This window comes from Eretmochelys imbricata, chromosome 17 (genome assembly GCF_965152235.1).
Source record: "Eretmochelys imbricata isolate rEreImb1 chromosome 17, rEreImb1.hap1, whole genome shotgun sequence".
Classification (NCBI taxonomy): domain Eukaryota; kingdom Metazoa; phylum Chordata; order Testudines; family Cheloniidae; genus Eretmochelys; species Eretmochelys imbricata.
Window position 1 is genome coordinate 16,182,033 of NC_135588.1, and position 25,609 is coordinate 16,207,641.

A 25,609-nucleotide genomic window follows, 5' to 3' on the forward strand; every position below is an offset into this window, starting at 1 on the left:
TCTTCAGGTCGAGAAAACTAACTCAAAGTGTGTATGATCAGCTTATTTCACGGTCCATAGTTAACGCCTTTGTTTAATAAATAATTTAATTCTAAATGTAAAACATTTAGATAAGAGAAGTTTATGGAGCCAAAACATTTAAGATTTTGTTTAATAAAAATAAATGTTATATGCTGTTTTCGGTTTAATTAAATTACAGTTACCAACCTAATGCATCTTAACACAAATCATGAACAAAAAGTTAATTATCTAATAAATATATTGTTCACCTTTTTCTAACATTAAAATTGTGCAATTAATAAGAATCTGAGAGTACTGAGCTATGTAATTGCTTAAAAAATAGAGAGAGAGTTAAGTGTGCCCCCTTAGGCAGCAAAAAGATGTACCAAATCTACGGTAATGTCTCTATTTAGATGTAAATCAACATGTTTCAACGGTTATATATACCTATGAGAATGCATCTTTCTTTAGAAAACAACTCAAGTACAAACGGAAAATTAAATTAAAATCAATGATTTAGAAAAACAAGGCTTTGCACTTGGTGATTTAGAATCAATCCAACCTGACAAAAGCAGCCACACACCTGGAAAATTCCTTTCACATTTCACCGCATTTTCCTCTAAATTTTGCAGTTTTCCCCTGTATCTCTGCCAGCCTATAGTATATAGGAGCATAGTGTTCATTATTAGGCATTGCACCATTGAGCTCAATAGGTCTGCACCTGACCACAAGATTAGGCCCTTAAATGGTGAAGGACAACAGTTAATCCTGAGATTAACACTCAGTGCAAGGCTATTCAAAATCTGGTGGTACTTAGAACATGTGCCAATGTACTAGTCAAAAAGTTAAATTGAATCAGATCTTTAGCTATTACTAGGGCACTACCAAATTCACGGCTATGAAAACGCATCACGGACCATGAAATCTGGTCTTTTGTGTGCTTTTATCTTATACTATACAGATTTCACAGGGGAGACCAACATTTCTCAAATCGGGAGTCCTGACCCAAAAGGGAGTTGCAGGGGGCGGGCGCAGAAGGTTTTTTTAAAACAGGGGGTCACGGTATTGCCACCCTTCCTTCTGTGCTGACTTCAGAGTGGGTGGCTGGAGAAAGCCAGCTGTCAGCTGGGTAGCCAGCTCTGAAGGCAGCACCCTGCCAGCAGCAGCGCAGAAGTAAGGATGGAAATGCCAAACCATACCATCCTTACTGCTGCTGGCAGTGACTGTGCCTTCAGACCTGGGTTCCTGGTGAGCAGCTGCTGCTTTCCAGTAGGGATGTAAAAGGTTAAAGGGTAAGCATTAGGCTTACCGTTAACCAACCTTTACCATTAAACCTGCTGCCCCACACCCGGCCGGAACGGCCCCATGCCCGGCTGCCCTGTGCCTGGAGTGACCCCAGCCCCGGCCGCCCCACACCAGGCCGGCCGGAGCGACCTCAGTTAACAGTTAACTGATTAAACGATATAATTTTAAATCGTTTACCGGTTAACTTTTTAAACCGATATTTACATCCCTACTCTCCAACTGCTCAGCTCTGAAGGCAGCTCCGCCACCAGCAGCAGTGCAGAAGGGTAGCAGTAACGTGACACCCCCCACCACACACACCCCTCCTTTTTGGGTCAGAACCCCTACAATTACAACATGTGAAATTTCAGATTTAAATAGCTGACATCATGAAATTTACAATTTTAAAAATCCTATGACCGTGAAATTGACCAAAATGGATCATGAATTTGGTAGGTAGTAGCTATCACAAGTAGGTTTCCATAAGACCACTAATGACATATTTGTAAGTCTTCACCAATCCTATATTGCTGGGAAAGGGTCTTCAAAGAGGTCAATAGCATTTAGTATTATTTATCATCTGTGAATCCTTTAAATTGATTGTCTGAAGAGAAGTCTTTGCCTAATAAGTAAAGACCTGTAACATTAAATAAGCCATTACACAAAGTAATTGTGATGGGACACCAGGGCTCTCAGCTGGAGAGAGGGTCACCAGGACACGAAGCAAATGTGCAAAATGGAAGCCCAGGGATAAGAAAACAAAAAATGGTAGCTTTGTGTAGGTTAGCTGGGACCTAGATGTAGCTCATTCAGCATGTTTCTGGCTTACTTCCACTTCTGAGAGCAAAGAAATAGAAATGCTTGTGGCAAGTGAAAGCCAAACCACAAGAGAAAGTTACTTTGTGTCTTTCTTATTCTTACAGAAGAGTGCACATGCCAATCCCTGCAGCCCACGGGTGTTAGATGTCCTCCCCGACAGTTTCTTATGGACACAAAAAAGCAAGAGAAACAACATTCTGGCATGAGTAGGAAGAACTACGCTTTTTAAAGAGTTTTGTTTGTACAGAGCATATGCTGATCGGGGAGAAAAGGAAGGAAGACAATTAAATTTCCCTTTATGACTAGCACAGCAAGAAAGGCAAATAAATGTTACACCTAGCCTGCCATAACCCAAGAGAAGTTAAAGTGAAGGATTACAGGAATCTGTTTCATAACAGCATATACTCAGATCATCAGGCTAACGACCTGTAGGCTAAATCCTTACCTCCCACTGTTTTAGCCGGTGTCGCAAGATATTTAAAAGTCAGATGCGCTAAGGATTCATGTGTGTCTTCATACTTCAACCACCATTCCAGAGGACTTGCTTCCATGCTGATGACGGGTTCTGCTCGATAATGATTCAAGCAGAGCGGACCGACGCATGTTCATTTTTGTCATCTAAGTCACATGCCACAAGCGGAAGGCTGATTTTCTTTTTTGGTGGGTCGGGTTCTGTAGTTTCCACATCTGAGTGTTGCTCTTTTAAGACTTCTGAAAGCATGCTCCTCACCTTGTCCCTCTCAGATTTTGGACGGCACTTAAGATTCTTAAATCTTGGGTTGAGCGCTGTAGCTATTTTTAGAAATCTCAGATTGGTATCTTTTTTGCACTTTGTCAGATCTGCTGTGAAAGTGTTCTTAAAACTAACAATATGTGCTAGGCTGTCATCCGAGACTGCTATAACATGAACTATATGGCAAAGTGTGAGTAAAACAGAACAGGAGACATACAATTCTCCTCAAAGGAGTTCAGTCACAAATTTAATTAACACTTTTTTATTTTTTTTTTAACAAGTATCATCAGCATGGAAGTATGTTCTCTGGAATGGTGACCAAAGCATGAAGGGGCGTACAAATGTTTAGCATATCTGGCACATAAATACCTTGCAATGCTGGCTACAAAACTGCCATGCAAACGCCTGTTCTCACTTTCAGGTGACATTGTAAATAAAAAGCAGGCAGCAGTATCTCCTGTAAATGTAAACAAACTTGTTTGTCTTAGCGATTGGCTGAACAAGAAGTAGGACTGAGTGGACTTGTATGTTTTACATTGTTTTGTTTTTGAGTGCAGCTATGTAACAAACAAAAAAAACAACCTACATTTGTAAGTTACACTTTCACGATAAAGAGATTGCCCTACAGTACTCCTTTGAGGTGAACTGAAAAATACCATTTCTTTTGTTTATCATTTTTACGGTGCAAATATTTGTAATAAAAATAATATAAAGTGAGCACTGTACACTTTGTACTCTGTGTTTGTAACAGAAATCAATATATTTGAAAATGTAGAAAAATATCCAAAAATATTTAATAAATTTCAATTGGTATTCTATTGTTTAACAGTGCGATTAAGCACGATTAATTTTTTTAATTAATCATGTGAGTTAACTGAGATTAATCCACAGCCCTAGTATATACTATACTACATTTTTTAAAAATATGACTAGTATATGTTTGGGCTTTAATAGCATCTTAATTATTCTATCTGTGCATGTACTTAAATCTGTCTTAATAGTCAAGTAAGATTGAGACTCGGAGTAAATTCACTTAGTTTTCAAAGTATGCATACAGTTCTAAAGCAGTAAAAAGATATTAATGAATGTTAAATCAAATACACAAAGTAAATTATTAATCAGAGTCCCACCATTTGATAATTTCAGTCTTTACTAGTGTAATCACATTTACTTAATAAACATGATTGTTCATGTTAAGTAATTACTCTTGTTCTCTGCGCCCATCAACACTAACACCCAATGTCTAAGAAGTTATCTATTTTGAACTCCATTCCTGTTTATCTAATTATAGCAAAACTGGTTCTGGCATTTTTTCATGGTGACAAATTGTCTTCTTAGCTAATACAGGCTCACCCTTGGTTTCTATTTCACATTGTACTGTGTCACAGGAACCAAATCTATTGTTTCCATTAAAAAAATCCACCTACAGTGAGCTATTCTTCAGGTGCTCACATAAAGGCCAACCCACACTACAATCCAAAACATTTTTGAAACCGTATGTAACACCCATTTGTTCCGCTTACAGCGAACATAGTTGAGCTATAGCCCCACAGCAGCTTTTGCCTGCCCCCACACTACCCTGTACTAACCAAGCCTGTATGTCCATCTCACACCAAACTGCCTAAACATGTACATATCAGTGCATTTGGGGAAAATCAGGGCAGCTGTCCTATACTGCTTCTCTTGCAATCTGATGACCCTTTGCTATTTCCTTCCTTACTCCCCCTGGACTCAGGATCTTGCATACTACTGACTGTTTTTGCAACCTCTTCCTGGAGCCCATTACTTTTGTTCCTGCTTGAGTCAAGGGGGACGCTGCAAAGCAACATGCAGATACCCTCCTACCCTGATACAGAGCTTGATACTTACACAGGACAGAAAGAACAAGTCCCCAAGAGTCTTATGTTGCGCTACTAATGGAGAAGGCAAATTAGTGTTTTGATTTGCTCAGAAAATTGACTTTGTTTAAGTCAGATTTGAGTTAATGATAGTATCAGTCACGTTGCTGTGTTAATATATATTTCAGTACGATACTTTCAGATTATCTGGTTGAGTCACATCAAGTCTACCACAAACTAAATCAACAGCATAAAGCTGGGTGATGGTAATTGCCGTCCATTTAAACATACTCTTCACAATTTCACTTCAAAGTTTATACAGCAGGTAGTTATGAAATACTGAGAGAGACTGTGATGTCAGCTGCGAGAACAAAATTTAAGTGGATTGTGTACCTGTCAGAACTCCCAAAATGAACTCTCAGCCCCATAATCCAGAGGGTGCACTTTCAAAAATGTTTAAAGTAACATGGATCCAAGCCTGAAAAAACACTTTACACAGACTGTCTCTCCACTCCCTTAAATTAGCAGACAGGGGCTTCCTGGTGCTTCTTTTCTGACTTTTACAGTTGCCAAGTAGGTCTCTGCTTTCCTCCCCCCAGCTTCCCAAAGACTACTCCTTATTGTAAGTTCCACAAGGTGCAGTTAACACTTATGAGCTATAGTGTCCAACAAGAAAATTCATTTTACCCAATGTGAATAGACTTCTATATGCATTTATAATTAAAATTATTTTCTACTAGAGGGTAAATGATCCCTTCAGTACTTAGACAGGCAGTTGACGTACACATCCAGGGAAAAAGCGTCACATAGGTCTTCACCCAAACTAACCCCGCTATATTAATCTAACTAACCTGATCTGCTTCAAAAGATTAATTTGAATCTACTGTACATAAAATCTCATACTTTAAAAATACACAACTCCCCAAAGACACACTACCAAAAATACTCTGGCTACATCAGTTCAAATGTTGTTACTTCAATGGTGAGTTCTCTCTCTTATTAAAACTAAAGAAAACAGTTTTCTACCTTTATAAAGGTAGCCATCAAGGCTGGTGGGACAAATTTTTATTTCATCTGTTTTGTTTTGATTGATGGATTCATGTTTTCTCCTACTATGTAATCTATGCTTCAGGAGTTTTAAATCAATGTAATCCAGTATGGTGCCTGCTCAAGAAGAAAGGAGCCGAAAGACTCTCTCAAAGATAATGTATATTTGTGGGCAATCACATATGCACTAAAAATAGATGACTTACTTTAAATTAGCCACCTAGCGTAGAATTTAAAATTTTTTAAAAGTAATCTACTACATAGCCTTTTTTGTAAAAAAAGGTCACACATCTCATCAGCAAGAGACTTGATAAGAAAACAACTGGAAAAAAAACAACAGGAAATGTCTAAAATGTGTTTAAGATTAAACATATTAATGAAGAGTCCGTGACCCAAGAACCTCTCAATGCCAACTGGCAAAGACGTGTAGAGGTGTGTATATTCTAGTTCACCAAGGAGTGTAAAATATATGTACAAATACTATGTAAGAAGTGCTAGAGAGAGAGAGAGACACTTTAAGAATATATTTCAGTGTGTAGATACTCGTCACCAGCTAAGGTGAAAAACATGTTTTCTGAAAGACAAAAGTTGTTTATTCATCTGTGTTCACATGTATATTGAGTATTGTCTCATTCACAATAGGCTTCTTATCACCAGTCTGTGTGGAAAGCAAATGAAATATTGTAAGGACTTCAGAGAAAAAAAATGTAACAGGAAGAGAAAGCCTATCTCATGGGTACACTTCAAAGGTTTGTTTAACTATGAGGGAAGGGGCGCTCAGAAGACACCCAGGCATCCTTCACTGAGGAAGTGCAAAAAGACAATGGTCTTGTTTCATGAAAAAAGTCTCAGCTAGACTTGGTTAAAAACACTGAAGAGAATTTTGGGAGAGAGAAAACTTCCTTTGACAAGTTAATGTTAGTTTAGTCTCTAAAAGAGTGTGTTATGATTTTGTTTCATATATAATCGTTTCCAATATTCTTACTCACTATTACTAGAATCTTGAATCTTTGACAAACTTATTCTTGTTTTCACTATAAATATATCCAAGTGCTGTGGTGTTATGCAAGGTAGTGGACCTTGCTGAAACATACACAGTAATAGAGGCAAAGAGTCCTGTGGCACCTTATAGACTAACAGATGCATAGGAGCATAAGCTTTGCTGGGTGAATACCCACTTCGTCGGATGCATTCGACAAAGTGGATATTCACCCACGAAAGCTTATGCTCCAATATGACTGTTAGTCTATAAGGTGCCACAGGACTCTTTGCCGCTTTTACAGATCCAGGCTAATATGATACTTTACACAGTAATGTGTTCTGTTCCTTTGGGAACACTGAGCCTGGCAATTCTGTGAATATTCAGTGGATAAGGGTCTAGGACACTGGACTAGGAAATGCTCCAAGGACTTGGCGGTTGGTATGTGCCTATCACAACCTGTGTAGAAAGAGCTGGCACAACTATGTTATTTAGGGGCATGTTTTTTTCCACATGCCTAACCAACATAGCTATGCCAGCAAAACTTTCTAGAGTAGACCTCAACAACAAGGAGTCTGGTGGCACCTTAAAGACTAACAGATTTATTTGAGCATAAGCTTTCGTGGGCAAACCACCACTTCTTCAGATGCATGGAGTGAAAATTACAAATGCAGGCATTATATAATGACACATGAAGGGAAGGGAGTTACCTCACAAGTGGAGAGCCAGTGTTGACAGGGCAAATTCGATCAGGGTGGATGTATTCCACTCCCAATAATAGATGAGGAGGTGTCAATTCCAGGAGAGGCAAAGCTGCTTTTGTAATGAGCCAGCCACTCCCAGTTCCTATTCAAGCCCAAATTAATGGCGTTAAATTTGCAAATGAATTTTAGTTCTGCTGTTTCTCTTTGAAGTCTGTTTCTGAAATTTTTTTGTTCAAGTATAACTACTTTTAAATCTGTTATAGAATGTCCAGGAAGATTGAAGTGTTCTCCTACTGGCTTTTGTATGTTATCATTCCTGATGTCCGATTTGTGTCCATTTATTCTTTTATGAAGGGACTGTCCGCTTTGGCCAGTGTATGTGGCAGAGGGGCATTGCTGGCACATGATGGTATATATCACTTTAGTAGACGTGCAAGTGAATGAGCCTCTGATGCTGTGGCTGATGTGATTGGGTCCTCTGATGGTATTGTTAGAGTAGCTATGGGGGCAGAGTAGGCAACAAGGTTTGCTACAGGGATTGGTTCCTGGGTTAGTGTTTCTGTCGTGTGGTGTGTAGTTGCTGGTGAGTATTTGTTTCAGGTTGGGGGGCTGTCTGTAAGCAAGGACTGGCCTGCCTCCCAGGGTCTGGGAGAGTGAAGGACTGTTTTCCAGGATAGATTGTAGATCGCTGATAATGTGGTGGAGAGGTTTTAGCTGGGGGCTGTACGTAATGGCCAGTGATGTTCTGATATTTTCCTTGTTGGGCCTGTCCTGCAGTAGGTGATTTCTGGGTACCCGTCTCGCTCTGTCAATCTGTTTCCTCACTTTCCCAGGTGGGTATTGTAGTTTTAAGAATGCTTGATAAAGATCTTGTAGGTGTTTGCCTCTGTCTGAGGGATTAGAGTAGACCTGGCTCTCTGTGTGTGGGACAGACACAGCTCAAGGAGAGAGACAGAAACAGGAACAGAGACAGAAAGACTGAAGAGAGCAGACAACACACAGAGAGCCTGGAGAAGCTGGCAAGAGGCAGCTTGGGACTGCGAGCAAAGAAACTACCTCCTGTTATTTTTGGTTCCTCCTGTGTTTGGGGAAACAGGACTTCACACATTCCATGTAAATAAATAATATGGCATCAAAGGTACCACCAGACTCTTTCATCAGTTCCTCCTGTTGGTGGAAACTCCCCACAGACCCTCAAACCTTGACTAGCCACTCAGGTCAAAAGGACTAACAGAATTTAAAATTCAATCTGAAATGATAATTCATATATTCTTATTGATAATGCCATGAATTGCATATTCCCCAGTGTTGCATATTCAAACTCAATGACTGCTGCTATTTCACAGGCAGAAAGGAGGGAAAGCTTCTGGTGAAAGTTTGTTTTTTACAAAATTCCAAATCCCAGAGAAAGCAACTCTGTGACCTATTTTAGGCCTGCATTCCCAAAGGCAAGAAACTACACCTGTTTTCTTCCCAACCCTCCTCAAAGTAGACTGCCCCAGGAGGTGCTGAGCCACATTTTCTGCATCTCACCCGTCCCCCATACACGAGGAGAGGGGGGTGTAAATCAAGGAACTTGAGTACTCGTGCTCAACCAAGAGGCGTAAAGTCCTTGTTTCCCATTTTCCACTTCCAGCATGATGCCAAACCCCTAAACCTTCTCTTCTGGAGCTCACCAGACTCCCATTGACCAGCCAACTCCTAAAGGTTTATTAGCATACTCGCCCCAACGCCCTCCCAAGAAGCAGCTTCCTGCCCTCGCCTCCTGTCCCACCCTCATTCCCTATCAGTGTGCTCCAGGACCTAGCATGTGCCAGACAACAAGAAGCTGTGGCACCCCAGCGTAATGACCACAGCCCTAACCAAGGGAGAAGCAGCTTCCTCCCTATGACCAAGATCATTGCACTCCTGCCAAAGATGGTGAATGTTGTGCCCAACCACCAAGGTAATAGTGACTGGGGATGGAGGAGGTGTGAAAGCTCCCTCCAAGAAAAAGGGAAACGAGATGCCCTTCAATCTCAATAGCAACCGGTGGGAGAGTGAGACACATCCCCAAGAAACAGTGACTCGGGGAAAGGGGGAATTGATGGGGTATAAACCTCCTCAAGGAATAGTGACTGAAGAGTGGCAAAGCTGCAGGTAGAGGAAATGAATGACACTCCCCGCCTGCAGGGAATAGCAACTGGGGAGGAGGAGGATGAGAGTCTCACACCCCACCCTAGGAACAGCGACCAGGGAGGAGAGATGAGTTACACCCCCCCATACACACAGAGGGAACAGTGACCAGGGAGGGAAGATTGTGAGAGTTACACCCCCACAGAGCGAACAGCAACTAGGGAGGGGGATATGAGTCAGCCCCCTAACGGGGAATAGCAAGGGGGGGGTTACCCCCCCCCCACGCATACAGGGAATAGCGACCAGGGAGGGGAATGAGTCATTCCCCACACACACATACAAGGAATAGCGACCGGGGTGTTAACCCCCCAGGGACCAGGGAGGGAGACATGAGTCTCAAACACACGGGGGGGGGGGGGAGGAATGTGAGTGCCCCCCCACAGGGAATAGCGACCGGGGGGAGGGGGATGTGAGTCACACACACAGGGAATAGCGACCGGGGGGGGGGATGTAAATCACACACACGGCGAATAGCGACCGGGAGGTGGGGAATGTGAGTCACACACACACGGCGAATAGCGACGGGGGGGGGGGGGGTGAGTTCCCCCCACCACACACGCACGCGACCGGGGGGGTGGATGTGGGTGTTCCTCCACACACACACACGGCGAATAGCGACCGGGGTGGGGGGGGAGAGATGTGAGTGTCCCTCCCCCCCCCACGGCAATAGCGACGGGGGGGGGGTAAATGTAAGTCCCTCCCACACACGGCGAATAGCGACTGGTGGGGGATGTGAGCCCCCCCACGGAATAGCGACCAGGGCAGGGAAACACCCCCAGGGACCGGCCCAGCCAGAGGTAGGCTCGGCCCAGGCCCGCTCCCCGCCCGGGCTCTCACTCACTAGCTGGCCGCCGCCGGGATCGGGGCAGCCCGGGTCCTGGTGAGTCTCGGCGAGGAGCCGCCGCCGCCGCCTCGGGGAGGCCAAGCTAATCCCAGCTCAGAGCAGGCGCTTCCCGGCAGGGCCCGTCCCCGCGGCCTCTTCGCGACTCGTCGGGCAGCCGGCGGGGGCTTGGTGACCGCGTCCACTGGGGTGCCGGCCGGGCCTCGTCCCCTCACACAGTCGTTCACCCTGAACCCAGGACCGATATGAGGGGGGGAGGGGGGGAGTTTTTTTGTTCGAGGAAAGCCATTTGCGCAGGCGCAGAGGCCGCGGCGCCTGCCGGGTGTTGCGGTTCGGCGGCCCGGTCCGTTCACGCGCTGGGCAGCGGCGGGCTAGGAGGCTGGCGGACTACAACTCCCAGCGTGCCCCGCGCAGGCGACCCACCGCCGCGGCGTGCGGCGGAGCTCGGGGAAGGGAGCGAGGGAGCAACGCTGGCCTCTCAGGCGGGCGGCGAGGGGGGAAACATGGCTGGGCGGCCAGCCTCGGCGCTGCGGGGAGCTGCGGGCGCGGCGGCCCCGGGTCCCGGGCCCACCTGCGCGAGGGAGCGTCCTTCAGGAAAGGCGGGGGAGACGTTCAACGGCCCTCCAGGGCCACCCCCGTCCTGGAGCCGGGGACCCCTGCGGGGAAAACTAGGCAGGGAGCAGGAGGCTGGGCAGGGCTAGGCCTCAGAGCAGGCCCTGCCTCCCCTCCATTTCCTCAGGCCTCCCCGGGGACCTGCTCTTCTCTGGTTCAAAGCAATCCAACTCCTCTGGTTCTCAGCTGGATTATACCCCCTCCCCACGCACAATAGGGAAAGATCCTGGTCACCTATGGCTGATCAGTACCTGATCCAGGGAGACTGGGGCTCTGCTTTCACAAAACAGACAAATTACACATCGCCCTAGGTTTCAGAGTGGTAGCTGTGTTAGTCCATTTCAGCAAAAACAAGGAGGAGGCCTTAGGGCACGTTAGAGACTAACAAATTTATTTGGGCATGGATCAGCTGAATTCCACTGCAAAAGGTAATAGGGGAAGACCCAGACCAGCACCGCTGTTTGCTATGTGATCTATATGTGATCTTGAACAGGTATTTTTGCATCACTGGAAGGGTATACTCTCTGATTTTCTATGACAAAACACAAATTACACATTGTTACTTTTATCAACAAATTTCACCACCTTCCAACCCAAAAAATTAGATATGTACATAGGGATGTCAAGAGGAGGAGGACAACTTAACAGGAACCCAAGCTCAAGGCAGCCCCAAAACATCTTACGGAGGAAATGAGATAGGGCCCCAAATTTCTCTAAACAGGTCTCTGTACACATCCAAACACACATGCTATTATTTGCTAATACCTATCTTTTCTATGGTTTCAGAGTAACAGCCGTGTTAGTCTGTATTCGCAAAAAGAAAAGGAGTACTTGTGGCAGCTTAGAGACTAACCAATTTATTTGAGCATAAGCTTTTGTGAGCTACAGCTCACTTCATTGGATGCATACTTATCTTTTCTATGCATGTGTTGCAGAACAGAACAGAATCACGCTAGCTGATCCATGCAGACAGACCCTCCTAGCAGCCCAGGGCTCCACTGGGTTGCAAAGTTATTCTGGGAAATCAACAAATATTAGTTTACATTGTTTATTTTCAGCAAACAGCCTAGAGTGTCAGAGCTCCACCATGGAAGGTGAAAATTACATTCTAATAAGTGAACAACTTTATAGGCTTTATAGGCTGTGTTTATCTAGACTTATACAAGCACAATAAACAACTAGTATCAAAATAGCTCCTTACCTTGCTGTAATAATCTAAACACATATTACATTTCCCCCTGTGTGCTCAGTATAATGAAGCCATATATTAGGTCCAGTTTCGCTGGTCATGGTCAGGCCACTTTTTAGCTGACTGGGGATTTAGGATTGACCCTAGTAAGTGTTACTACACTGCAAGTAGAGCTCCTTGGAAAGTGGGATTTCCATTCTGACATTTCAAAATTTGTTTTTGTAGAGAATCAGACGGAAAAGCCAAAATTTCCAGCAAAATTAAATTGTTTAAAATTTTAGTTTGGGACCTTCAGACATTTCATGTTGATAATGTCCTTTTTTTAAAAAAAAAAAAGAAAAAGATGTCAAAACGTCATTTCATTAAGTAAAAACAGGTTTTGACTTTTATATGAAAATATTCATGTTAATATTTAGATCTAATAGTATATAATATGTATTATAGTTAATATTTTCATATAAAAGTCAAAATAAAATTAATTGAAATGATAAAGTCCAAATTAAATGTTTTACCTTATAAATGTTTCAACATCAAAATAAAATTTAAAAAAATCAAAAACATTCATTTCAATTTTTTCCCTGTCAAAAATTGTCAGTTACGGTCCCACGAAACATTTAGATTTTGATAAACATTGCATTTATTTATGGAAAACCTCATCTGTTGAAATATTTTTATTCACCTCTATGTTTTAAAAAAATAAAATTAAACTGAAAATGTGGACTGAAACTTACAAATACAGCTAAGACAAATGCTTTCTAACCTCAACAGTAGTCATAGCTTTTTGTTACCCTTTTGTGGTAGCGTTACCTATAATTCTGTATGTTGTTAGACATTTGTACCAGCAATGAGTTGTCAATGCAATAACCACTGAAAATATTTATATGACTTCATCTGTTCCATATGCATTGTGCACAATCCTGCATTTCTTACTCAGGTTAAATGCCTACTGAAGTCAACAGGTTTTTTTCACCTGAGCAAGAAATGGAAGCTCAGTCCCATTAATTATCTAATTAGGTTTCAGAATCATTACCAGGTATGTCCTGCACCTTGCCTCTGCAGATATGAAGTGTCCCTGACAGCAAAACTGGGATGCTTTTGCTGCACAACATGGTGGCAGGATGGGGATGCTAGCTGAAAACACTGGCAGCTTCTTGCACATCAACATGATCATCTATTTTTAATATCTTATGGTATGGGCTGTTCTAAAGAAGACCGGGACCACTTGTTCACTGTGTCCTCTGAAGGTAGCACTAGTAGTAATCCGCTTAATCTGCAGCAAGGGAGATTTAGGTTAAATATTAGGAAAAACTTGCTAACTGTAAGGATAGTTAAGCACTGGAATAGGCTTCCAAGGGAGGTTTTGGAATTCCCCTCATTGAAGGTTTTTAAGAACAGGTTAGACAAACACTGGTCAGGCATGGTCTAGGTTTATTTGGCCCTGCCTCATTGCAGGGGGCTGGACTTGATCTGATAAGGACCTTTCCAGCCCTACCTTTCAACTCTCTTTATTTTAAACTGACTAGATTTCAAGTTGATGTTGTGTCTTTGAAAACAATTTTAAACAAAATATTTGAAAATACTTCCTTCTTCTCACTTACAGTTTTACTCTTCAAAAGTCTGGTGGGTATTACTTCCTCCTTAAAAATATGTAATTTTTGCCTTGGAATCGTGTAAACGTTAGGGTGACTTTACTAGAAAGCTTTGTACCAATACATGCAATGAGTCATATTTAAGAACCACAAAACTAAACATAATTAGGGTATGTGTAATTAACATGGTACTTAGATTTTCTCTGGATAAATCTAAATACACCATCTGTGTAGAATTTTCACTTCTGGTTCTTATCTCTTTAGCACAGGTCTGACTAAACTCCCCAAGATCTTAAGGGTTTTGTTGGGGAGGGTTATTTCAGAAGGGGTATGGGAGAAGAGATGAGTTATGCTTGAAGACTGCATTACTGGGTAGAATGCAACCAGACTCCTTACTGATATAAATGCTCTCCTCTCAATGTTCCAGTTAATTTTTTAACTGTGATTAGAGAAGGCGCTTCGTGCAGGACACTGTGCTTCACTGGCCATTGCTCCAGACTTCACCAGATCCTAATACTACTTGTTGAGTAGTCTTTCCCTGTTATAGCCTTGTGTTCCAGTCAGGTTGAGGGGATTTTGCTAAATGTTGCCTCCTATTTTTCGTGGTGGTTTTGCTGCAGTAACCACTACATAGCTTTTTTTCTTCTTTATCTTCCCACGCTCTCAAGGGCATGGACGTCTACCAGTTTCCACCATTTATTTCGATCTTGTGTTAGTCTGTTCAGGCTTCGGCTTCTTTATTGTTTTTCATAATGTTTCTCTAGATTACCCTCTTTTTCTCTTCCCAGGCGACATCTTGCTGTGAAAATCATGTTGGTGGCATCCGTAAAGCATGTCCTAAATGTCCATTGTCTTCTACAGTAATCAGAGCAGGAGTCAGATCTAGTGGGCAGGGCAGGAATCCAGGTTGGGGAACGAAGCTGAGGATTAGCACCAGAGTCAACTGCTAATTACCAGAGCCAGGAATCAAGCCAGAATCAGGAGTTGGAGCCAGGACTGGTAACTGATGGTTGGAGGCACAGAAACTGGAGGAGAGGCAAGGATCAGGTGCAGAGCAGGAACACAGTGGGAACAGGAGTGAAGGCAGGGGTGACAGCAACAAGGAGCAGAGTAGAAACAGGGTTGGGTGCAGGAAGCAGGGGTGAAATGCAGCCACAACAGGGGATCTTCTAGTTGCTCAGTCAACTTGCTGCAGCCTTCTTCTGATTTAAATAGTGTAGCTGGACCAATTGGTGGAGCTGGGTGATCCTCCAATCAGGGCTCCTGTGGACAATACCTTGGCTGAGGCTATAGTCCTACTAGCTTCTCAGCCCCCACAAGTTTCAACAGACATTGGGTGGAGGCCAGGCTATAAACGCTGTCTAGGAACTCACTGGCCTGGGTTCAAGACCTAGGATATCATTTGGGTTGTTGATTCTAATTATTTTTGCCTGTATTCCATAATATGCCATAATTTTCCAAAGACTGTCTCGGTGTACACTGTCAAAACCCTCCTGGAAGCCTATAACGTTTGTCACAAGAGATGCTTGCCACTCCACACTTTGTTCTATAATATGTATAGCAACAACAATATGGTCTGTACATTATCTCAATGGTCTAAAACCTGCTTGGTTCTCCCTGTGGTGAAGGTGTATTTGTTTCTTGATATGTTCTAGGATGATGATGCACAGAGTAATGAGATTCTTTTCCAGTTATTGCAGTTGGTAAGTCAACCTTCTTTGGCAGGTTGACTCTAAGGCCACTATTGCACTGTGTCGGGTTCTCTTCTTCATTCCATATTCTATCCAAAAACACAAGGAGAGGGTGGAGGGCTGTTTCGTTATTTGCTTTAAGTAGCTCCCCAATAAAGTTATCCTCTCCAGCTGCTTTCCCATTTTTTATTTTACCAATGGCTTTTCTAAATTCTTCCATTGTAATAGCTCCTAAATCACTATCAATCAATAGGTCTTCATCACATATTTCTAGTAGTTCACTTGGGCTTGGTCTATTTACAGCCCAAAAATGTTCTGCTAGTCTTTTCCTATGTTCTTCTATACTAAGAGTCTTTCCATTGCATCTTTAATTAGGCCTACTGTATTGCTGAAGTTTCCTGTTAGCTGTTTGATTGTCTCGTACAAGTTTGCAAGGTCACCTTTTTGGCTAGCATCTTCAGCCGCTGGACATTTTTTAATCAGTATAGCTCCTTTTATCTCTTCTAGCACTTTTTTACCTTTCTGTCTAGAGCTCTGTGTAGTCGTCTTGCCACTTGCTTGTCTCTTCATGTCTTCGCAAAAAGAAAAGGAGTACTTGTGGCACCTTAGAGACTAACCAATTTATTTGAGCATAAGCTTTCGTGAGCTACAGCTCACTTCATCGGATGCATACTGTGGAAACTGCAGAAGACATTATATACACAGAGACCATGAAACAATACCTCCTCCCACCCCACTCTCCTGCTGGTAATAGCTTATCTAAAGTGACCACTCTCCTTACAATGTGTATGATAATCAAGTTGGGCCATTTCCAGCACATATCCAGGTTTTCTCACCCTCCGCCCCCCACAAACTCACTCTCCTGCTGATAATAGCCCATCCAAAGTGACCACTCTCTTTACAATGTGTATGATAATCAAGGTGGGCCATTTCCAGCACAAATCCAGGTTTTCTCACCCCGCCCCCCTTTTTTTCCCCAAAAACCACACACACAAACTCACTCTCCTGCTGGTAATAGCTTATCCAAAGTGACCACTCTCCTTACAATGTCAAGAATTATAACATTCATAAACCAGTCGGAGAACACTTCAATCTCTCTGGTCACGCAATTACAGACATGAAGGTCGCTATCTTAAAACAAAAACACTTCAAATCCAGACTCCAGCGAGAAACTGCTGAATTGGAATTCATTTGCAAATTGGATACTATTAATTTAGGCTTAAATAGAGACTGGGAGTGGCTAAGTCATTATGCAAGGTAGCCTATTTCCCCTTGTTTTTTCCTACCTCCCCCCCACCAAGACGTTCTGGTTAAACTTGGATTTATGCTGGAAATGGGCCACCTTGATTATCATACACATTGTAAGGAGAATGGTCAGTTTGGATGAGCTATTACCAGCAGGAGAATGAGTCGGGGGGGGGGGGGGGGGGGTGGGTGAGAAAACCTGAATTTGTGCTGGAAATGGCCCACCTTGATTATCATGCACATTGTAGGGAGAGTGGTCACTTTGGATAAGCTATTACCAGCAGGAGAGTGAGTTTGTGTGTGTTTGGGGGGGGGGGGGGGGGCGCGTTGAGAAAACCTGGATTTGTGCTGGAAATGGCCCACCTTGATTTTCATACACATTGTAAGGAGAGTGGTCACTTTGGATAAGCTATTACCAGGAGGAGAGTGAGTTTGTGTGGGTGGTTTTTGGAAAAAAAAAAGGGGGGGGGGGGTGAGAAAACCTGGATTTGTGCTGGAAATGGCCCACCTTGATTTTCATACACATTGTAAGGAGAGTGGTCACTTTAGATAAGCTATTACCAGCAGGAGAGTGGGGTGGGAGGAGGTATTGTTTCATGGTCTCTGTGTATATAATGTCTTCTGCAGTTTCTACAGTATGCATCCGATGAAGTGAGCTGTAGCTCACGAAAGTTTATGCTCAAATAAATTGGTTAGTCTCTAAGGTGCCACAAGTACTCCTTTTCTTTTTGCGAATACAGACTAACACGGCTGTTACTCTGAAATCTTCATGTCTTAGCATTCATGTGCTTTTGCTTTACACTTTTTCTCTTTTTCATTACCTGACAAGTAGCATCACTAACCTATTTTTCCCTTTTAGATTTTGTTGTTGTTAGCACTGTCTTTGCACTTTTCAGATAGCACTTTCTGATGTTTTCCCACAGAGTATCAATGTCTTGGTTTTCTTCAGTTAACGCTATTAGAACACTGAACCTGTTCAGTAGCTGAAGCTGAAATGCACTTTTGGTTTAGGGCTCTTAATGGTGCGGTGTTGGTGCATGGTCTTCTTTAACTTGATCATACAAAGCTAAGCAATACAAAGATTATGGTCACTGCCAACATCTGCTTCCCTGTACACACGTACATCTGCCAACAAGCTGCAAAACATTCTTGAAATGCAGAAGTGAGATCCATATGGTTCTTTGTAATACAATCTGGGGAGTTCTATGTCACTTTATGGATTTCTTTATGAGGAAATATTGTTCCATCTATCACTAGGTTATTCATACTGCAAATTTCTACCAATCATTCATTGTTTTGGTTCAGCTCCAAATCCCTGCCACACTGGCCCACAACTTTATCCAAGCCATCATGGTTATTCCTTTCCATTAAAATCGCTCTACATTCTAGAGGGAAATATTTTACATGATATTCATTAGAGGATTGTTTTAGTAAATACTGAAATATAAACAAACACATTCTAAAGCAAACACCATTGTTACTCATCTGTTTTACTAATCTGGGATTATTTCATCTGGTTGACAAAAAAATTAAACTGTTTTAACTATTAAGATTAAGAACCAGTTGTATGTCACTAAGGAGACAAATGTATTAAATCATTTTTAAAATCAAATCCTATCCAAAATTGCAGTTTCCGTGCCTTACCAATGCTGGCTGAGATTGGGGCAGAAATTCAGCTCAGAAAAGGCAAAGGTGATGCAGGTTGGCAGAGGTGATTAGAGGAAGTGAGGGCTGAAAGTGCTCATCTAGTGAGAAGTGTGTCTACCCTTTTCTGGCCAGATTCACAATTTTCAGATACTCCTGGCCCTGACGGTGTTTTACCAGCAGGACAGTGGGGTGGGAGGAGGTATTGTTTCATATTCTCTGTGTATATATAAAGTCTGCTGCAGTTTCCACGGTATGTATCTGATGAAGTGAGCTGTAGCTCACGAAAGCTCATGCTAAAATAAATTGGTTAGTCTCTAAGGTGCCACAAGTACTCCTTTTCTTTTTGCGAATACAGACTAACACAGCTGTTACTCTGAAACTTATCTTTCATAGAATCATAGAAATGTAGGGCTGGAAGGGACCTTGAGAGGTCATCTGGTCCACCCCCTGCACTGAAGGAGGACCAAGAAAACCTAGATCATCCCTAACAGGTATTTGTCTAACCTTTGCTTAAAAGCCTTCAATGATGGAGATTCCACAACCTCCCTTGGAAGCCTGTTCTAGAGCTAAAGTACCCTTACAGTTAGAAAATTTCCCCCAATAGCTAACCTAAGTCTCCCTTGCTGCACATTAAGCTGATTATTTTTTGTGATATCTTCAGTGGACATGGTGAACAATTGAGCACCATCCTCTTTATATCAGCCCTTAACATATTTGAAGACTTATTAGGTCTCCACCAGTCACCAGGTCTCAAGACAAAACACGTCCAGTTTCTTTAACCTTTCCTCATAGGTCACGTTTTCTAAACCTTTTATAATTATTGTTGCTTGCCTCTAGAGTCTCTAGTTTATCCACATAATTCCTAAAGTATGGCACCCAAAACTAGACACCATACTCGAGATGAGGCCTCACCAGTACTATGTAGAGCAGGACAATTGTAATCTTACATGTGTCTTACAGAAGACACTCCTATTAATAGCCTTTTTAGTAACTGCATCACACTGTTGACTCATTCCATTTATGATCCACTATAAACCCCAGATCCTTTCCGGTGGTACTACCGCCTACCCAGTTATTCCTCATTTTGTAGTTGTGCATTTAATTTTTCTTTCCTAAGTGTTAATGTGCTTTAACCCTCTTTAATGCATTTAGTCCTCTTTGAAACAGGACTAGATTAAAGCGCATTAACGAACTGTTAACACGCATCAGCAGAATGCACATGAACACTTAGATCGCAGCAGGCTACTGCAAGATAGATTCTCACCCCAGTTTGCCGCAGATTAATTATTCATGAGGACAAGACCATAGGCTTCTAATTCAGTTATGCGTTGCAATTCTGAGCAGAGCAATGCCTAACTACCTTTAAAAATCTGGGCCAACATCTTTTAAAAAAAGCACCCAGTAGTGGAGCATTGACCTAGCTGGAATGGGGGGGTGTTTTCTTCATTATTCTACAGTGTTTTTTAATGGGTCATAGGGCTTTAGGGTAGGAGGTTTTCACAGATAGACCTCACGGGGGGAGATTTGAATGAGGAGAGGCCAAGAGCTTCACTACAAACAGAAAACTTGGTTCTGTCCTCAGATCCATGTGATTCCTGGGACAGATCCGGCTACAATACCACTGCATATTCAGATCCACGTGTCCATTGTCACCAAAAAATGAGAGAGTCTTCGAGGCAAAATTGTTACCACAACAGGCCTCTGCCTTCCTTCTCAACAGCATGTGAAGCCAGACCCATGGCTGATGTGTTCATACTCAATGGTCCTCAGTGTTTGAGCCTTGAGCCCTCCATGCCAATTATTCCTATTATGGCATCTGAAATGGGAGTATCAGGGCAAATTTCATGAGTATTGTTTTATTCTCTTCACTTCCTTGGCTAATTAAAGCTGTCGATTAATCGCAGTTAACTCAGACGACTAACTCAAAAAAATTAATCACGATTAATCACAGTTTTAATCGCATTGTTAAAAAATAGAATATCAATTGAAATTTATTAAATATTTTGGAAGTTTTTCTACATTTTAAAATATATGGATTTCAATTATAATACAGAATAAAGTGTACAGTGCTCACTTTATATTTCTATTATTGATTACAAATATTTGCACTGTAAAAAGGAGAAAAGAAACAGTATGTTTCAATTCACTTCATACAAGTACTATAGGGCAATCTCTATTGTGAAAGTGCAACTTACAAATGTAGATTTTTTGCTAACATAACTGCACTCAAAGACAAAACAATGCAAAACTTTAGAGCCTACAAGTCCACTTAGTCCTACTTCTTGTTCAGCCAATCACTAAGACAAACAAGTTTGTTTACATTTACAAGAGATAATGCTGCCCACTTCTTATTTACAATAACACCAGAAAGTGAGAACAGGCATTTGCATGGCACTTTTGTTTTTGAGTGCAGTTATGTAACCAAAAAAAAAAATCTACACTTGTAAGTTGCACTTTCACAATAGATTGCCCTACACTACTTGTATGAGGGGAACTGAAAAATACCGTTTCTTTTCTCATTTTTACAGTGTAAATATTTGTAATAAAAATATAAAGTGAGCACTGTACACTTTGTATTCTGTTATAATTGAAATCAATATATTTGAAAAAGAAAACATCTAAAAATATTTAAATTAATTTTTTAATCGCTTGACATCCCTACTAATTAGTGCTTCTGAGCCTTCTCAGCTGGAAAGCCAGTAGGGAACAGGTTAGCTAAAGGATTTCTTTTACACATCTTTCCGTTAATTCAGAATTCCAGATGCAAAAAATCTAGCAGTTGGAGATGTGAAGCTTTTGTTTGTTCCCTGAAGGTCTTTGGGTCTGTAAATCAATGAGACATATAGAGAAAGGGAGTCAAGTGTGGCATGGGCCTGGGAGTTGAGACACTTGGGTTGTATTCCCAGTTCTGCCATGAACTTAGTTTGTACCCATGGGGTAGGCAGTTACATGCCCTGTGCCTCAGTTTCCTCCTCTCTTAAAGGGCAATAATAAATAATACTTTAGCTCCCAGGAATGTCGAGAAGCTTAGCGTGTTAGGCTTTTCAAAGTGTTCTGGCATTCTTGGAGGGAAAATGCTCTAGGAGTGCCAGTTAAAAACGCATTTATTTGGGATGTGTCTCATTTCACTCCAGTATAAACACCGTATTCTTAGTTGAATATTTTTAGACATTTCCAAAACTCACTGCCTTCCCGCAACATAGTAAAACCGTTACAATCTGCATCCAAGAGGTGGGGTGTAATTCACCTACTTAGAGACGACTGGTACAAGGCAGGTTTCAGAGTAGCAGCCATGTTAGTCTGTATTCACAAAAAGAAAAGGAGTACTTGTGGCACCTTAGAGACTAACCGAGGATGGGCACAGGATGGGCAGTATAGCCCTTCACACACACCCCCACCCCCAGTGCTCTGCAATGTCGGGCTCAGTGATAGCTCTGAATGCATTGGCAAGGGTTGCTGTTACGGGTAGGAGTTGAGAGAGTTGTCTCTACTATTTCAGCCCCTAACGAGGCATACGGTCCATCCCATAAGCTAGAATAGCTGCCACAGAGGGTGAACTCCATCCCCTATGGCCTCCATAGGAGTCCCACTTACTCAGGCTTTGTGAGAGGAGGGGGGACTTTCCATGCCATTAATAGAAGGTCCTGTTAAGGGGATAGCTGGGACTTGGGAGATGAAGGTTCAGTTCCTTGCTCTACCACAGACATCTTGCATAAGCACAGACAAGTCACTTAGCCCACATCTTCAAAAGGTATTGAGGTGCCAAACTCCCATTGATTTCACTCTGTGCTTTAGCTTCTTTGGCTCAGGTACTAAGGTAGTTAGGTGCCTAAACCACAGATTTAGGTGTGTAAAACCCAGGTTTGACTACATTGTGCTCTACAAAATTCCTGATGAACCCTGTAGGTGCCTAACTTCACTCCGTGCCTAAATTTTCAGGGTAAAAGTTCCCTTGGCACCTAAGTTTCTGCCACTGGGCATGCGCACCACTGCGTCGCTCTAGGTGTCTGGGCACTTATCCCTGACCTGAGTCCCAGGGAAGACAGATATTAGGCTGCCTAAGTCGCGCGTGGCGCTCAATGGGGTAGGCTTGCTAAGAGGCTGTCTGCTGGACTGGATCCCATTCCAAATCTGACTGCTGAAGCCAGTGCTCACCTTATAACTTTTACCCCAAGAGTTAGAGCACTCACCTGGGATGAGGGAGACCCAGCTTTCAGTTCCCCGCTCTCTGCCAGAGGGGGAGCTGGGATTTAAACAAAGGTCTTCCACCTCTCAGGAGCATGCTCTGCCCACTGATGGATTGGAGTTCTGATGCAGAGGGCTCCCTCAGTCCCTCCTGTTGAAGCTGTTCCACTGTGGAGAAATGATGACAGAGTGACTGGAGCCAGGGGACTGGACCCGGAGTCTTCCACCCTAATCACTGACCACAGTCATTCTTATTCCCACACTCACTCTCCTCTCTCTGCCCCAGTGACTGTTCCACTGTGGATAAAAACGTAAATCATTCCTGTTTGTGGATCTGCAGCAGAGCTAGGTGCCTCTCTGCAGCCGGGTCTTACGCACCTATCTCAGAGAGGGGCAGGGCTTAGCAGACACCCCTGTTCTCGGCATCTCCCATTGGCTAGCGTAGGCAGCTCCCCACCTAGCATGGTGGCTTTGGCAGCTTGCACTCGAAGGCATCTCTCTCACCCCATTCATTGTATAGGGAGCCAAGGCGCCTCGCTTAGCCTATGTGGGTCGCAGTGGTGTTCCTGTGATTTTCTAGATACGTACCTAAGACAGATCAGTGCTACTAAAATTCCAGTGCAAAAGGGGAATTATTCCCTTCTAGTTACTGCAGGCCTGCTTAAGGGTTGTGCTGCTTGCCAATCAGATACCTAGAGAGACAAGCCAGGTGAGGTAATCTTTTATTGTCCCACCTTCTGTTGGTGAGAGAGACAAACTTTCAAGTTAATTAGGTACCTAGCTATCCAAGCAACATCCATTGCAGGCCCAATAACTGACCACCTGGGGAGGGAGCCCATTTTAAAAATCTGGCCTAGGCTTTCCGAACCAGCTTGGGCCACATGGGCTAGAACCCTACAACCTAACCAGAAGCAGTGGCTGGGAATAAAAATGGACCACATTGGGCTCAGTCAGCTCTTCTGCTCCTGCCCATAGGGTCCACGCTACAACGGCTCTGTGCCTGCCGGCCACCGCCTCATTGCACTGTGGAGCAAGTGTCCCGAGGAGACTCAGTGCCTCTCACTCTGCAGCACACACAGAGCAAAGCACAGGCCAGAGGCTGGCAGGAGCAGGGTACCCATCACCGCTGCACACAGCCACCTCTGTGCTGACCCCAGGGCTAGGAAGAGGAGAGCAGCCTACACAAGCCTAACAACAAGGGTTGTTGCCTACCTTTTTCAGGAGTGCCAGTCTCATCTTATTAAACCCTATCCAAAATACTTCTATGGTGGGTCACACAGCTACATTCCATTGTTCAAGGTCACAAAAAATACCTGCGCCAATGGTTTTAGAGGGTTGGTATTAAAGTGTGCCAGTTTCATTCAGCTACATCACTCTGCCTTCGTACCCCGTGGATCTGTTAATTTGAACAGAGGCAGCTGTTTAATATATTCACGTAAGAAATGATTTAGATGCTCCACTGGTAGTGTCCTCATGGGACACTGAAAAAGAAAACCCCGTCTGATTACATACGTACATCATCACCTGCTGCAGTCAAACCAGGTTTGTTGCTGAAACCATTTTCTCAGATTTAGAGAAAGTGAACTGTGAAGCCCAGCCCACCCTTAATACAAGGCAATGCTGAGGAGCCAAAGAAAAAGGGTAGAACTAGGAATGATGCATATATATTAACATTGTGCTGGTCTCTGCAGAAGGCTTCTTCTCCACGCTCCTTGCTGTACAGATACAACCCATTAACATAAAATGGAGGTGTATATATATATATATACATACACACACACCCCTCAAAGGGGAACATACCTCAAAGTTTCAGCATGTGGATGCCAATCCCTTGTAATTCGCAGCATTCTCCATTGGTACCTTGTTACAGATGATATTTAATAAGCATGTTCATCATCAGGTTAATGACTGAGACAACTCACCCGAGAGAGGAAAACAAGCTGCCTGACACCCCAAAGTCTTCCACATTGTGCAGCATTTGCATCTGGGCCGTGTGGGTATAAAATGTCATCACCCAACCAGAGAAGCAATTTACACCCAGTTGGTGCTGGTTTAAATAGACACACAACACGGCATAAATGGAGAATCAGGCTCTATGGTCCAAGATCCTCACCGGTATTAGGCACCTAACTCCCATTGCAATCAATCTGTGTTAGGCACCTAAATACCTTTCAGGATCTGGGCCTATATTTCATAATCATTCACCTGTCCCTGCTGCTTATCACTTGAAGTCACAAACCTCTGTTTTACAATAGCACTGCAGGTTGCTGTGGAATAACTGGCTAGATTCGGACTTTAAGCATAGCCTTAAGCAAGGAGTGGTGTGTAGGCTGCCCCAATACAGCAGTCTGTGCCTCAAGCCAGGTCCAGATGAGGGTTTAGTGGGTGATGTAACTATGTGTTAGCTGACACAAGCTAACCAACACTTCCAGCAAGTTCATTGTAGACAAGGCACCGTGCCTCAAACCTGTACTAAACTGGTGGAGTTAAAACCTAGGCTTCCACTTGACACAGCTTAGACCGTTACAATCTACGTTAGAACCAACATGCTAGTGAGTAACATGCAACAGATGTTAGTCACCTTGCTTAATATGCTACTGGAAGGTGCTCAGATACTACTTATAGAAGAACCTATGCAGAACAGAATAGATTTTGACAGCAATTGTGACTTACATCAAAACTTACTCTCTTCTGAGTTAGTTTAATTCTTCAAGAAAACTGAAGGAACAAGACTCACTCAGTTCTAATAATCCAGCCAACTGAAAATTCTCATTGGTTCCTTAGCAGTTTCTTAAGTATTTGTCATATTATCTCAGAGAGAAAACAAGATTTCCATGCTGCATCTGGCCAGCGGCTCGAGTCTCTTAAGAGGTTGTTGACAAACTCATTTCACTGAAATGTTTTGCAAAGTGTTTCCTCACAAATGGATTCTGGGTTCTGAATACAAGCCCAGATGCTGTTTATGCTGCTTCTCCAGCATCTCAGTGTGCTATATTTTAAAAATGATTTGAATCAAAGCTCTCATTCTTTA

General features: G+C 42.9%; 1 protein-coding gene across 5 annotated transcripts in view; it reads right to left on the minus strand.

Annotated features, from left to right (window-relative positions):
- Positions 1 to 10,680, minus strand: part of GTF2I (general transcription factor IIi) — a 75,990-nt gene extending 65,310 nt beyond the window's left edge. For all 5 annotated transcript variants that reach the window (XR_013348281.1, XM_077836772.1, XM_077836770.1 and 2 more), the window contains exon 1: positions 10,421 to 10,680. The gene's annotated coding sequence lies outside the window, so the exon portion shown is untranslated. The remainder of the gene's footprint in view (positions 1 to 10,420) is intronic.
- Positions 10,681 to 25,609: the final 14,929 nt, after the last annotated feature.